We start from the raw sequence: 13,192 nt of genomic DNA, 5'->3' as shown, positions 1-13,192 counted from the left end.
TATTTTATATTTAATTGCACTTCTAATTATCGCACTTTTATTTATTGTTATTTAATCGCACTTTTAATTATCGTACTTTTTAATTATCGCAAGTTTATTTTATCGCACTTTTATTATTCGCAATTTCATTATCGTTATTTACTTTACGCTTTAAATTAAGTCTTTTATTTATTTAATATTTTACATTAGGTTTTAACTGCGACTAAAGTCTTAAAATCGACAAACCGGTCATTAAACGGTAAAAACCCCCCTTTATAATAATAATATTACTTATATATATATTTGTATTTTTATAAAAGTAAACTAATATAGCGTTGAGCTTTGTTTAAAGATTTCCCTGTGGAACGAACCGGACTTACTAAAAACTACACTACTGTACGATTAGGTACACTGCCTATAAGTGTTGTAGCAAGGTTTAAGTATATCCATTCTATAAATAAATAAATATCTTGTGTAAAATTGTATCGTATTTAATAGTTTTTCCTAGTAAAATATAAACTATTTCGTATACACCTCGCATAACATCAGAGATAAAAATCATTCATATGGTGAACACCTGGTAACCGACATTAACAAGATGCATATATAAGAATATCCCCATCATTTCGGGACACCCTTCGGATATGATATAAATTTCGAAGTACTAAAGCATCCGGTACTTTGGATGGGGCTTGTTGGGCCCAATAGATCTATCTTTAGGATTCGCGTCAATTAGGGTGGCTGTTCCCTAATTCTTAGATTACCAGACTTAATAAAAAGAGGCATATTCGATTTCGATAATTCAACCATAGCATGTAGTTTCACGTACTTGTGTCTATTTTGTAAATTATTTATAAAACCTGCATGTATTCTCATCCCAAAAATATTAGATTTTAAAAGTGGGACTATAACTCACTTTCACAGATTTTTACTTCATCGGGAAGTAAGACTTGGCCACTGGTTGATTCACGAACCTATAACAATATATACATATATATCAAAGTATGTTCAAAATATATTTACAACACTTTTAATATATTTTGATGTTTTAAGTTTATTAAGTCAGCTGTCCTCGTTAGTAACCTACAACTAGTTGTCCACAGTTAGATGTACAGAAATAAATCGATAAATATTATCTTGAATCAATCCACGACCCAGTGTATACGTATCTCAGTATTGATCACAACTCAAACTATATATATTTTGGAATCAACCTCAACCCTGTATAGCTAACTCCAACATTCACATATAGAGTGTCTATGGTTGTTCCGAAATATATATAGATGTGTCGACATGATAGGTCGAAACATTGTATACGTGTCTATGGTATCTCAAGATTACATAATATACAATACAAGTTGATTAAGTTATGGTTGAAATAGATTTGTTACCAATTTTCACGTAGCTAAAATGAGAAAAATTATCCAAACTTGTTTTACCCATAACTTCTTCATTTTAAATCCGTTTTGAGTGAATCAAATTGCTAAGGTTTCATATTGAACTCTATTTTATGAATCTAAACAGAAAAAGTATAGGTTTATAGTCGGAAAAATAAGTTACAAGTCATTTTTGTAAAGGTAGTCATTTCAGTCGAAAGAACGACGTCTAGATGACTATTTTAGAAAACATACTTCCACTTTGAGTTTAACCATAATTTTTGGATATAGTTTCATTTTCATAATAAAATTTATTTTCCCAGAATAACAACTTTTAAATCAAATTTTATCATAGTTTTTAATTAACTAGCCCAAAACAGCCCGCGGTGTTACTACGACGGCGTAAATCCGATTTTACGGTATTTTTCGTGTTTCCAGGTTTTAAATCATTAAGTTAGCATATCATATAGATATAGAACATATGTTTAGTTGATTTTAAAAGTCAATTTAGAAGGATTAACTTTTATTTGCGAACAAGTTTAGAATTAACTAAACTATGTTCTAGTGATTACAAGTTTAAACCTTCGAATAAGATAGCTTTATATGTATGAATCGAATGATGTTATGAACATCATTACTACCTCAAGTTTCTTGGATAAACCTACTGGAAATGAAAAAAATATATCTAGCTTCAAAGGATCCTTGGATGGCTTGAAAGTTCTTGAAGCAGAATCATGACACGAAAACAATTTCAAGTAAGATTTCCACTCGAAATAAGATTGTTATAGTTATAGAAATTGAATTAAAGTTTGAATATGATTATTACCTTGTATTAGAAAGATAACCTACTGTAAGTAACAAAGGTTTCTTGATCTTGGATGATTACTTGGAATGGATTTAGAAAACTTGGAAGTAAACTTGCAATCTTGGAAGTATTCTTGATTTTATGAAACTAGAACTTTTGAAATTTATGAAGAACACTTAGAACTTGAAGATAGAACTTGAGAGAGATCAATTAGATGAAGAAAATTGAAGAATGAAAGTGTTTGTAGGTGTTTTTGGTCGTTGGTGCATGGATTAGATATAAAGGATATGTAATTTTGTTTTCATGTAAATAAGTCATGAATGATTACTCATATTTTTGTAATTTTATGACATATTTCATGCTAGTTGCCAAATGATGGTTCCCACATGTGTTAGGTGACTCACATGGGCTGCTAAGAGCTAATCATTGGAGTGTATATACTAATAGTACATACATCTAAAAGCTGTGTATTGTACGAGTACGAATACGGGTGCATACGAGTAGAATTGTTGATGAAACTGAACGAGGATGTAATTGTAAGCATTTTTGTTAAGTAGAAGTATTTTGATAAGTGTCTTGAAGTCTTTCAAAAGTGTATGAATACATATTAAAACACTACATGTATATACATTTTAACTGAGTCGTTAAGTCATCGTTAGTCGTTACATGTAAATGTTGTTTTGAAACCTTTAGGTTAACGATCTTGTTGAATGTTGTTAACCCATTGTTTATTATAACAAATGAGATGTTAAATTGTTATATTATCATGATATTATGATATATAATATATCTTAGTATGATATATATACTGTTAAATGTCGTTACAACGATAATCGTTACATATATGTCTCGTTTCGAAATCATTAATTTAGTAGTCTTATTTTTACATATGTATTTCATTGTTAATACACTTAATAATATATTTACTTATCATTTAATATAATTAACCAAGTGTATCAATATCTTAATAAGATTCATATGTACCTAGTAAGACGTTGTTATAACGATAATCGTTATATATATCGTTTTCGAGTTTCTTAAATTAATAGTCTCATCTTTATGTATATAACTCATTGTTAAAATACCTAATGAGATACATACTTATAATAAAATCATGTTAACTATATATATATATAACCATATATACGTCATCGTATAGTTTTTACAAGTTTTAACGTTCGTGAATCACCGGTCAACTTGGGTGGTCAATTGTCTATATGAAACCTATTTCAATTAATCAAGTCTTAACAAGTTTGATTGCTTAACATGTTGGAAACACTTAATCATGTAAATAACAATTTCATTTAATATATATATAAACATGGAAAAGTTCGGGTCACTACAATTTGATTGTGCGGTTTATGTTCCTACCGCACCACCACAACGCACTAAAATGGGTCCTTAAAGAAGGATGGGAATATATGTTGGATATGAAACATCTTCAATCATAAGATATATTGAACCCATGACGGGTGATGTTTTTACATCACATTTTGCTGATTGTCACTTTAATGAAACATTGTTCCCTAGATTAGGGGGAGAAATAAAAAATAAAGAAAATGATGTTTCATGGTGTGAACCTCAATTAATGTATCTTGATCTTCGCACAAAAGAATGCGAGACCGAAGTTCAAAAAATAATGCATATGCAAGAACTTGAGAATATATTGCCTGATGCATTTACAGATACAAAAAGAGTGACTAAATCATATATACCAGCAGCAAATGCTCCAGCTCGAATTGAAATGCCAAAAGCTGGCAATAATGTCACTCTTGAGTCTTTGCCATGCCAGAAACGTGGGAGACCAATTGGTTCCAAAGATAAAAATCCTCGAAAAAGAAAATCAGCTGATAATGAGGTAAAAGAAAGTGTTCAAGAAGAACCACAAATCAATACTCCTTCTGCAGAGGAGATTGATGATGTCAACACGGAATTTTCAATTAATTATGCACATTCAAAAATATTATGGAACCGAAATGAAATGAAAAATCTTGATGAGATATTTTCATATAATGTTGTATATGACATCATGAATGATGATGATGATCCAGAACCAAAATCTGTCATGGAATATCAAAATAGACATGATTGGGATTATTGGAAAGGAGCAATACGAGCCGAATTTGAATCGCTCAATAAATGAAAAGTTTTCAGATCTATCATTCTCACACCTAAAGATGTGAAACCTGTGGGATATAGATGGGTTTTTGTGCGAAAAAGAAATGAGAAAAATGAAGTTACAAGGTATAAAGCTAGACTTGTAACTCAAGGTTTTTCTCAAAGACCAGGAATTGATTATGAGGAAACTTATTCTCCTGTTATGGATGCAATTACTTTTAGATACTTAATCAGTCTGGCAGTTTCTAAAAATTTAGAAATGCATCTCATGGATGTTGTGACTGCTTATCTATATGGATCACTTGATAGTGATATATATATGAAGATACCTGAAGGATTTAAGGTATCAGAAGCAACCAATGCAAAACCCAAAGAAATGTACTCAATCAAGTTACAAAGGTCTTTATATGGGTTGAAATAATCAGGTCGTATGTGCTATAAACGATTAAGTGATTACTTGATAAGCAAAGGGTATACTAATAATCTTATTTGCCCATGTGTATTCATTAAGAAAACAACATCCGGATATGTGATCAGAGCCGTTTATGTCGATGATCTTAACATCATAGGTACAAATAAAGAGATCCATGAAGCCATTCAACTTCTAAAGAAAGAATCTGAAATGAAAGATCTCGGAAAAACCAAGTATTGCCTTGGTTTGCAGATTGAGCATATGCCTAATGGTTTACTTGTACATCAAACAACTTATACGGAAAAAATTTTAAAACGTTTCAATATGGACAAGGCAAAACCATTAAGTACTCCTATGGTTGTTAGATCACTTAATGTTGACACTAATCCATTTCGTCCCTGTGAAGATCATGAAGATATCCTGGGACCAGAAGTACCATATCTTAGTGCAATTGGAGCTCTTATGTATCTTACAAATTGTACAAGACCTGACATTTCTTTTGCAGTTAATTTGTTGGCAAGGTTCAGCTCAGCTCCTACCAAAAGACACTGGAATGGGATCAAACACATATTTCGATACCTTCGAGGAACTACTGATTTAGGATTATTTTATTCTAACGAATCAAAACAAGATTTGGTTGGTTATGCAGATGCAGGTTATTTATCTGATCCACATAAAGCTAAATCTCAAAATGGATATGTATTCCTAAATGGAGGTACCGCAATATCATGGCGTTCTCAAAAACAAACACTTGTTGCAACATCATCAAATCATGCCGAAGTGATTGCATTACATGAAGCTACTCGGGAATGTTTTTGGTTGAGATCAATGACACAACTCATTACTGATTCTTGTGGACTAGAACGCGATAAAAGTCCAATAACTATCTATGAAGATAATGCAGCTTGCATATCACAGATGAAAGAAGGATATATCAAAAGTGACCGAACAAAACACATACCTCCTAGATTCTTCTCATACACTCAATATCTCATTAAGAACAACCAGATTGAAATGAGATATATTCAATTACATGTATTAAGAATAACATAATCAGTTTGAGTGTATTTACAGATAGTCAAATTTGTACAAACTTTTAGTCAATTTTGTTCCACTTGCATAGTATTTCTTAGTAGTATAAATACACCATGATGATATGCTTATAAACTTGCACTATTTCATAGAATTATATGAAATACACACTTATTCTCTCTTTACTAATATTTCATAAACAAATATAATTGTATTTGATAGTTATAAGTTGAAAATTATAACAAAAAAGACCATTTTTGTATTCAAATTTTCTTATATATATTTTAAATAATGGGCCTTAGCTATTTAATACTAGTCATTGGTATTACATGTATTATTTCTTGTACCATTTTTATGTTTGAGTAATGATAGTAATAGTTGTACATTAGCATGTTAATTGAACTTGTACATCACTATTAAATCGATCGATTTTTACATGTTTAAGAATATATATATACATACACACACACACACACACACACACACACATACATATATATATATATATATATATATATATATATATATATATATATATATATATATATATATATATATATATATATATATATATATATATATATATATATATATATATATATATATATGTATGTGTGTGTGTGTGTGTGTGTGTGTGTGTGTGTGTGTGTGTGTGTGTGTGTACTCCACATTAGGTAAAGGTTCAATGGTTGTACTCCACGCATTATGCTATGAAAAGTGTCTATAGTTGGTGGAGGTGCAAAGAATGTTAGTACCTCATGCTTTGGATTCAATGACAACACTCGTTCATAGTATGTTTTAGGTGAAGAGTCAATCTGGGTGTTTAATTTGTCGAAGGTTACTGATGTTTATCGTTCGAGACCAACCTGGGGTGATTTTACCACACGCAATGCTTGTATGGATTCGTCGTAAGGGTTTCTTTTTAAGGGTCAGTAAGACTGTAGATTTCGTACAGGAAAATGATCGGGCGGGTGGGAGGGTACCAACATTGCTTTCGGACCCCGTCAGTGACTTCCCAACGCCGTTAAAAAAAAGGAAAGAAGTGGTTCAATGTTCAGTAGTATATGCGGATCAACGAGAAAAAAAAATGAAATAATAAAAAGATAGTTTGGAACTTTGAAAACCCAAAGTCCAATTTGAGAGTCTCATAGGGAACGCCTACATGAAATGCGGATAGAACACTAGACTGGAGTGATGGTACGCCAAGTCTCGGACATTCTTAGAGTGAAACTTTAAGGAACTTTGGTGGAACGTGACATTTCGTTGCTCTAGTCAAATCTAGATATTCTTATAAAGCACACTTGTGTTGTTGTCATTAAAAAGTCATTCTCCTTCATGAAAAAAAATTCAAAAAAGAAAATTTAGAGCATCTTGATGATTTCTGTGTTTGATTTCTGTTGTCTTAATAGTTGGTGATTACTAGCAAGGTTAGTTCCGTTATGTTTTTAGTGCTTTCTGTCTAGTTAATTTGAATGTTGGAGTTGATTATAGGTGTTAGACTTGTTTAGAGCTTTGTTGGTGCATAAATCCCGAGTTCTATTACGTTTATTGTTCTATTTGTTATGTACTTGATATTTCAGTCATATATGTACGTGGACACTTATACTTTGTGTTTATGATACTTAGTATAATGTCGTGAATAGGTCAAGCAGTCGGTTGGCTGCTCAAGACCATCGACCGATGGTAGGGACCATCGGTCGAGGGACTGTCACCATCGGCCGAAGGTCCCCGACCACCGGCCGATGGTCACTGTATTTAGTATAAATATGGGTTTCGTGGTTTTGTGTTAGGTTACACACCATAAACCCTTAGGCCGTCGTATTACTTGCTGCTAATCGTCCCAAAACCCTTACCAACCGAATACACAGTCTTAGGCATCGATTCTATCAATTATTCATTGGTTAATTCGATCCCGTTAGTCTAATACGTATTCGACTCATTCTAATTAGTGTTTCCGCCATTAATCTAGATACAACGTATGATCTAAGGTCCTAACTACATCTTCAAAGTGGTATCAGAGCGTTGTGTTGCTGATCCATACGTTTTTGAGTCGAATTTTTGATTTTTGTGATTAGGGTTTGTGTCAAAACGGGTTTCAATTAAAAGGTTGGAACTTTTACGTTTAAATCCAGTGTTTTCGAGTGTTTTTGTGTTCAAAGGTGTTTTTGTGAAGTTTTCATCGGTTTTGTTTGAGTCCAGAACGTTAGAATCAATCAAAATTTGAGTTTTGGCCAAAAACCCTAGTTTTTTTTTCTGCCCAGATATGTAAGAACTACCCTCGGCCGATCGTCATTGACCATCGACCGAGTGTCTTGACCTTCGACCGATAGTCACTCACACTCGACCGATCGTCTTAAGTTGAACCGGAGGACAGTTTGTGATAACCTTGAACCGTTTGTCTAGACCATCGACCGTTCGTCCTTAGACCATCGACCGATTGTCTCAGTCCTCCGACCGATCGTCTCAGTCCATCGGCCGATCCTCTTTTAATCCAGAATAATTTAATTAATCCATAATTAATCTCTTAATCAGTTAATAATGTCTGATACAAACGAGAAATTAACAAACGAATACAGTGCACTTGTTATTGCACCCGGAATCCAAAGACTATTATTAAGCGAAAGTGAATCAGGATCTAACAATAAAGTTCCGAGGCTTGAAAACTTAAAAGACTTTTTAGAATGGAAAGTTAGGTTTGTGATTTACCTTAATGGACAAGATTCTCGACTTTGGGAGTGTATTGAGACTCCTTTTGTTTGGCCATCAGGGGCTGACGGTGAACCTAAAGAAACTCATGATTTTGATCCCGCAGAACGCGAAGGGTATAATCTTGAGTGTCGGTGTTATGCTCAGTTAACGCAAGCCTTGTCTAAGGAAATCTTCGGTCAGTTTAAGAACCGTTATAAGACGTGCTATACTCTTTGGCAGGCTATTGTGTCCGCAACTGAGGGTACTGCTACTTATAAAGCAACTAAAGGTAAAGTGTTGAAGGATGAGTGGAAGGTGTTTGCAGCCCTTCCAACAGAAACTTTGAGCCAGACCTTAGAAAGGTACAGGTTATTGGTTGCCGAGATGACGGATTATGGGATTGAGGTAAAAGATGATAAGGCAATAAAAGTCTTGGCACTTGGTCTTCCTGAGAAGTGGGATTATGAAGTAGAGAAGATCCAAAACCTATATGTTGCTTCTGCACGTCCTTTGACATTGACTGCATTTACTTCAAAGTTAATGGAGAAGGATATTCAGGTTGAGGCCAAAAGGAAAAGGCTTGGTACTGTAGCAGCCAATGTCACATCTAGTGCTTCTTCTTCTGGTCATGCTCCATTGCAGACAGCGTACATCACAGCAAATGCAAATCAGATATCTGCACCAAAGTCACAATCTGGCTACTTTAATGCCAAAATACAGAACTCTACAATTAAGATGATTGAGGACGTTCCAACTCAGCAGACTCAGATTCCACCTCAGACTCAGAGTCCTATGTTTCAAACTGAAAATATCAGGAAAAGATCTATTGAGTCCATTCAGGAGGACATGGCTTTAGCTGCTATCGTTGTTAACTCTTACAACGATATGATTAGTGGACAGGTTCTTAACAATCATCTCGAGAATGAAGATTATGATCAGATCGATGAAGATGAGCTAGAGAGGATGGACATTCTGTACTGTATGGGTAGCATTGTTAGGCGTTCAAGGAAGTATTTAAAGAGAACTGGTCAACGATCTTTGAGTTTAAACAGGGATTCTAAGTTTGGTTTTGACATGGCGAAGGTTAGATGTTACAACTGTGATGAACTTGGTCACTTCAAGAAGACTTGTACTAGACCACCAAAGGCTGGTTATCATGATCCTTTTCTTAGTACAACCATCTCAGTGACTCCCCAACACGTCATTGTTGAGAAGGAATCATCTGGTTCTGCTCAACCTAAAGCCTTAACTGGTTCCACAATATATCCTGATGAAGTTTGTGACTGGTCTATTCCAGTTGATGCTCAGAAAGCTAATGTTGTATTTGTGGGAAAGAGTTCGGCTGAAATTGAGGAAGAAAGAGTAGTTCGAAGAAGAGCAGGTTGTAAGGGTAAAGATAATCCAAACTGCACATGCTATGTGTGCAAGTGTGATGCAAGGTTAAAGAGAGCTGAGGAGCTTATGAAATGGTGTTTCAGAAAGAGGGTTAAGGAACAGCTGTATGATAAGTTCCGGAAAGCCAAGGATTTGTCAGACATTGAGTTTACTACTGATCCATCCGATGAAGAAGAAGGTAAAAGTTGTCATGAGGGTACTTGGTTCAGAGAAGAGTTGGGTCATTTGCTCAACCGTGATTTTGTGAGTGGTGATAAGAAAGTTGTGACGGTTCAAAGTCAAGTTAGTTCAGATAATAGTGAGGGTAAGGAAGGTTATGAAGCTGATTATTCGGACAGCACAAGTTCGGAGTACGAATCAGAGTCAGATGCAGAATCACAGGATGGAAGGAATAACTATGCTTTTATGGCTAATACTTCCAGTAACGATAAGGTATGTACTGATTCAATTTCTAAATGTGCTTATTGTTTTGGTTATGAACAGGAAATTGAAAGACTTGAATGCGTTATTTCTAAGCTAAGTGAAATACCTGTTACTTGTGAGACCTGCCCTAAACTTAGGACTGACCTTAAGAACCTAAGCTTAGAAAATCAGACCAACAAGAAGAACTATGAAGATGCCCTTTTCTACCTTAACAAACAGAAAGAATATGTTGAGGTGATTAAGTCTCTAGAAAACCAAATAGGTCACATGAAATCAACCATTAGAGATGATGAAAAGGTGATCACAATGTATTTGGGGCAAATAGAGACTCTTAAGGCTGAAAAGGATTCTTTTAAGTTAAAATATGAGTCTGAGAAAGCTAGAATAGATAACTGGCAGAGGATGTCGTATGTGACTCAGACTTTTAATCATCCTAAACGGGAGGGTCTGGGATATTCTGAGGTTGCACCACCTCTTATGGGTGAGTATGTTAATAAGCCCGTAGAGAAGTTTAAGGAACCAGTGGTGGAACCACCATATGGTAAACCTAAGGAGACCCCAGTAGTTAGTGCTAGTAAGGTTGTTGATTCTAAGAACCCTACAGAGGTTGTTTATGAGACTGAGTCTGATACTGACATAGACACTGAGAAAGATAGCAAACCATTTGTGCCAGTGACTAAGCCAGTTACGATTCTTAAGAATCCAAAACACAGTGAGAATAAGAGTGAGAGTCTTAAGACGCCGACAAAGAGTGTAGAAAGGCCCAAACAGAGTAAGAAAAAGACCACTTTGTCTACTCCTATTAAGTTTGTTAAAGAAAATAATTCAGGAAAACAGCAGGTTAGTGTTCCTAAGGTAGAACAACCACCTAAAGGTGGGAGTTCTAATTCTGAGAAAGTGTCCAAGTATGTTCCGCCTAGTCGGCGTCAGACTGTTGAAAAACAGGTTTTGACACCCCCTACGATTAGACAACGTACTGAACAGCCTAGGAGACAGTTTTCACCGATTAGACGCAGGTTGTTTAACGTTAATGATTTTGATAATGTTAACTGTTTCAAATGTGGGAGGCTGGGACACAGGGCTGTGGATTGTGGACCCATTAGACAGATACCCCGCAGGAAGATTGATCTCAGCCCAAATCGTTCTTTTTATAGAAGATCATCTTCTCCTGTGCACAATTCAAATGTGAAAGTAATTGATTCAAAGGTTTTTCAAACTAACGATTATTATAGAAAACCATTGCCTAAAAATACAGTTTGGAGACCAAAATCTGAGGTGAAGGGTGTTCAACGTCCTGCAGGTCCTTCGGGATCCAAGGGACAATGGGTGGAATTGCCAGTTGTTGGCATTGACGGGAAACCCACTGCCATTAGGGCATGGGTTGCCCTTTCTAACTAATCCTCTTACTTTAATGTGCAGGTCGCCTACAATCCACGCTGCAGTACATGGATTGTTGATAGTGGGGCGTCCAGGCACATGACAGGGAACTTGTCCTTACTTTTTAATGTGAAAACAGTGGATGGTGGACCGGTTTCTTTTGCTGGTAGTGAAGGAGGGTTTATTACTGCTCAAGGTGTAATCGCGAATGAAAATGTCAGCTTTGATAAGGTTAATTTTGTGGAGCAGATGTCAAACAATCTGCTTTCAGTCTCTCAGGTTGCTGACAAGAAGTATACAGTAGCATTTGATGATAAACAATGCTATATTTTGAAGAAAGAATTTGTTATTCCGGAAGACATGATTCTGATGACTGCTCCCAGATGCAAGGATCTCTATATCCTTGACATGCGTAAGGCTCATGTAAAGGAAGCTACTGGCCATCAGGCTTTCGTTTCTAAAGCTACTGAACAAGAGTCTATCATATGGCACAAGCGTATGGGTCATTTGAGTCTGAGGAAGATGAACAATCTAGTACACAATGGATTAGTTGATGGTGTTAATCTTAAAAGTTTTCATATTCCTGGTGTGTGTCTTCCATGTAAATAGGGGAAACAAACGAAAAAGTCACATGCTACCAAAAAGCATCATTCTGTTAACATTCCTTTGGAGCTGTTGCATATGGATCTCTTTGGTCCAGTCAACTGTAAAACTCTCACAGGAGAATCCTATTGCTTGGTAGTTACTGATGAATATTCACGTTTTTCTTGGGTGGTGATGTTGAAGAATAAGTCGGATACTTTTGAGCATATTAAGGTGCTGATTCTAAAGCTCGAAAGTTTATATAAATTGAAAGTGAGAAAGATTCGTACTGATAATGGTACGGAGTTTAAGAACAATCAGATGCTGCAGTTTTGTAACGAAAAGGGGATACAACAGCAGTTCAGTCCTGCTTATACACCACAGTCAAATGGTGTTGCTGAGAGAAAGAACAGGACTTTGATTGAGACCGCAAGAACAATGTTAGCTGATTCATATCTTCCGATTGCCTTCCGGGGTGAAGCTGTGAGTACAGCGTGTTATGTTATGAACAGAGTTCTCGTGGTGAAGCGTCATGGTAAAACTTGTTACGAGCGGCTGCATAAGAGAAAACCTAATATTAAACATTTCGAACCCTTTGGCGCACCTTGTACTATTTTGGTACGTGATGCTGGAGGAAAATTTAATTCAAAGGTTGTTTCTGGTATCTTCTTGGGTTACGGGAATCCGAACAAGCGGGTGTACAATAATGAGACAAAACGTCTGGAAGAACAGTTTGAAGTTGATATTCAGCGCAATGCACCGCCTCGTGTCAGTAAAGGTTATGCATGGCAGTTTGAGTATGATAAGCTTTTTGATTCATTCAATCTTCCACCAGGTGCTACAGAGGAAGAACTTCTGACTAAGATATTGTTTGATTCTCGGAATTCTTCAGAAAATGTTATCACTAATCCTACGCAGGTTCAGAATCCGGTTTCTAGCGTACAACCAAGTCCACAAAGTGTTCAAGGTAATCTTGAGTCTAATGAGGACGGGGTAGTTGATACA

This window comes from Rutidosis leptorrhynchoides, chromosome 10 (assembly GCF_046630445.1).
Source record: "Rutidosis leptorrhynchoides isolate AG116_Rl617_1_P2 chromosome 10, CSIRO_AGI_Rlap_v1, whole genome shotgun sequence".
Classification (NCBI taxonomy): domain Eukaryota; kingdom Viridiplantae; phylum Streptophyta; class Magnoliopsida; order Asterales; family Asteraceae; genus Rutidosis; species Rutidosis leptorrhynchoides.
This window is presented reverse-complemented; position numbering follows the sequence as displayed.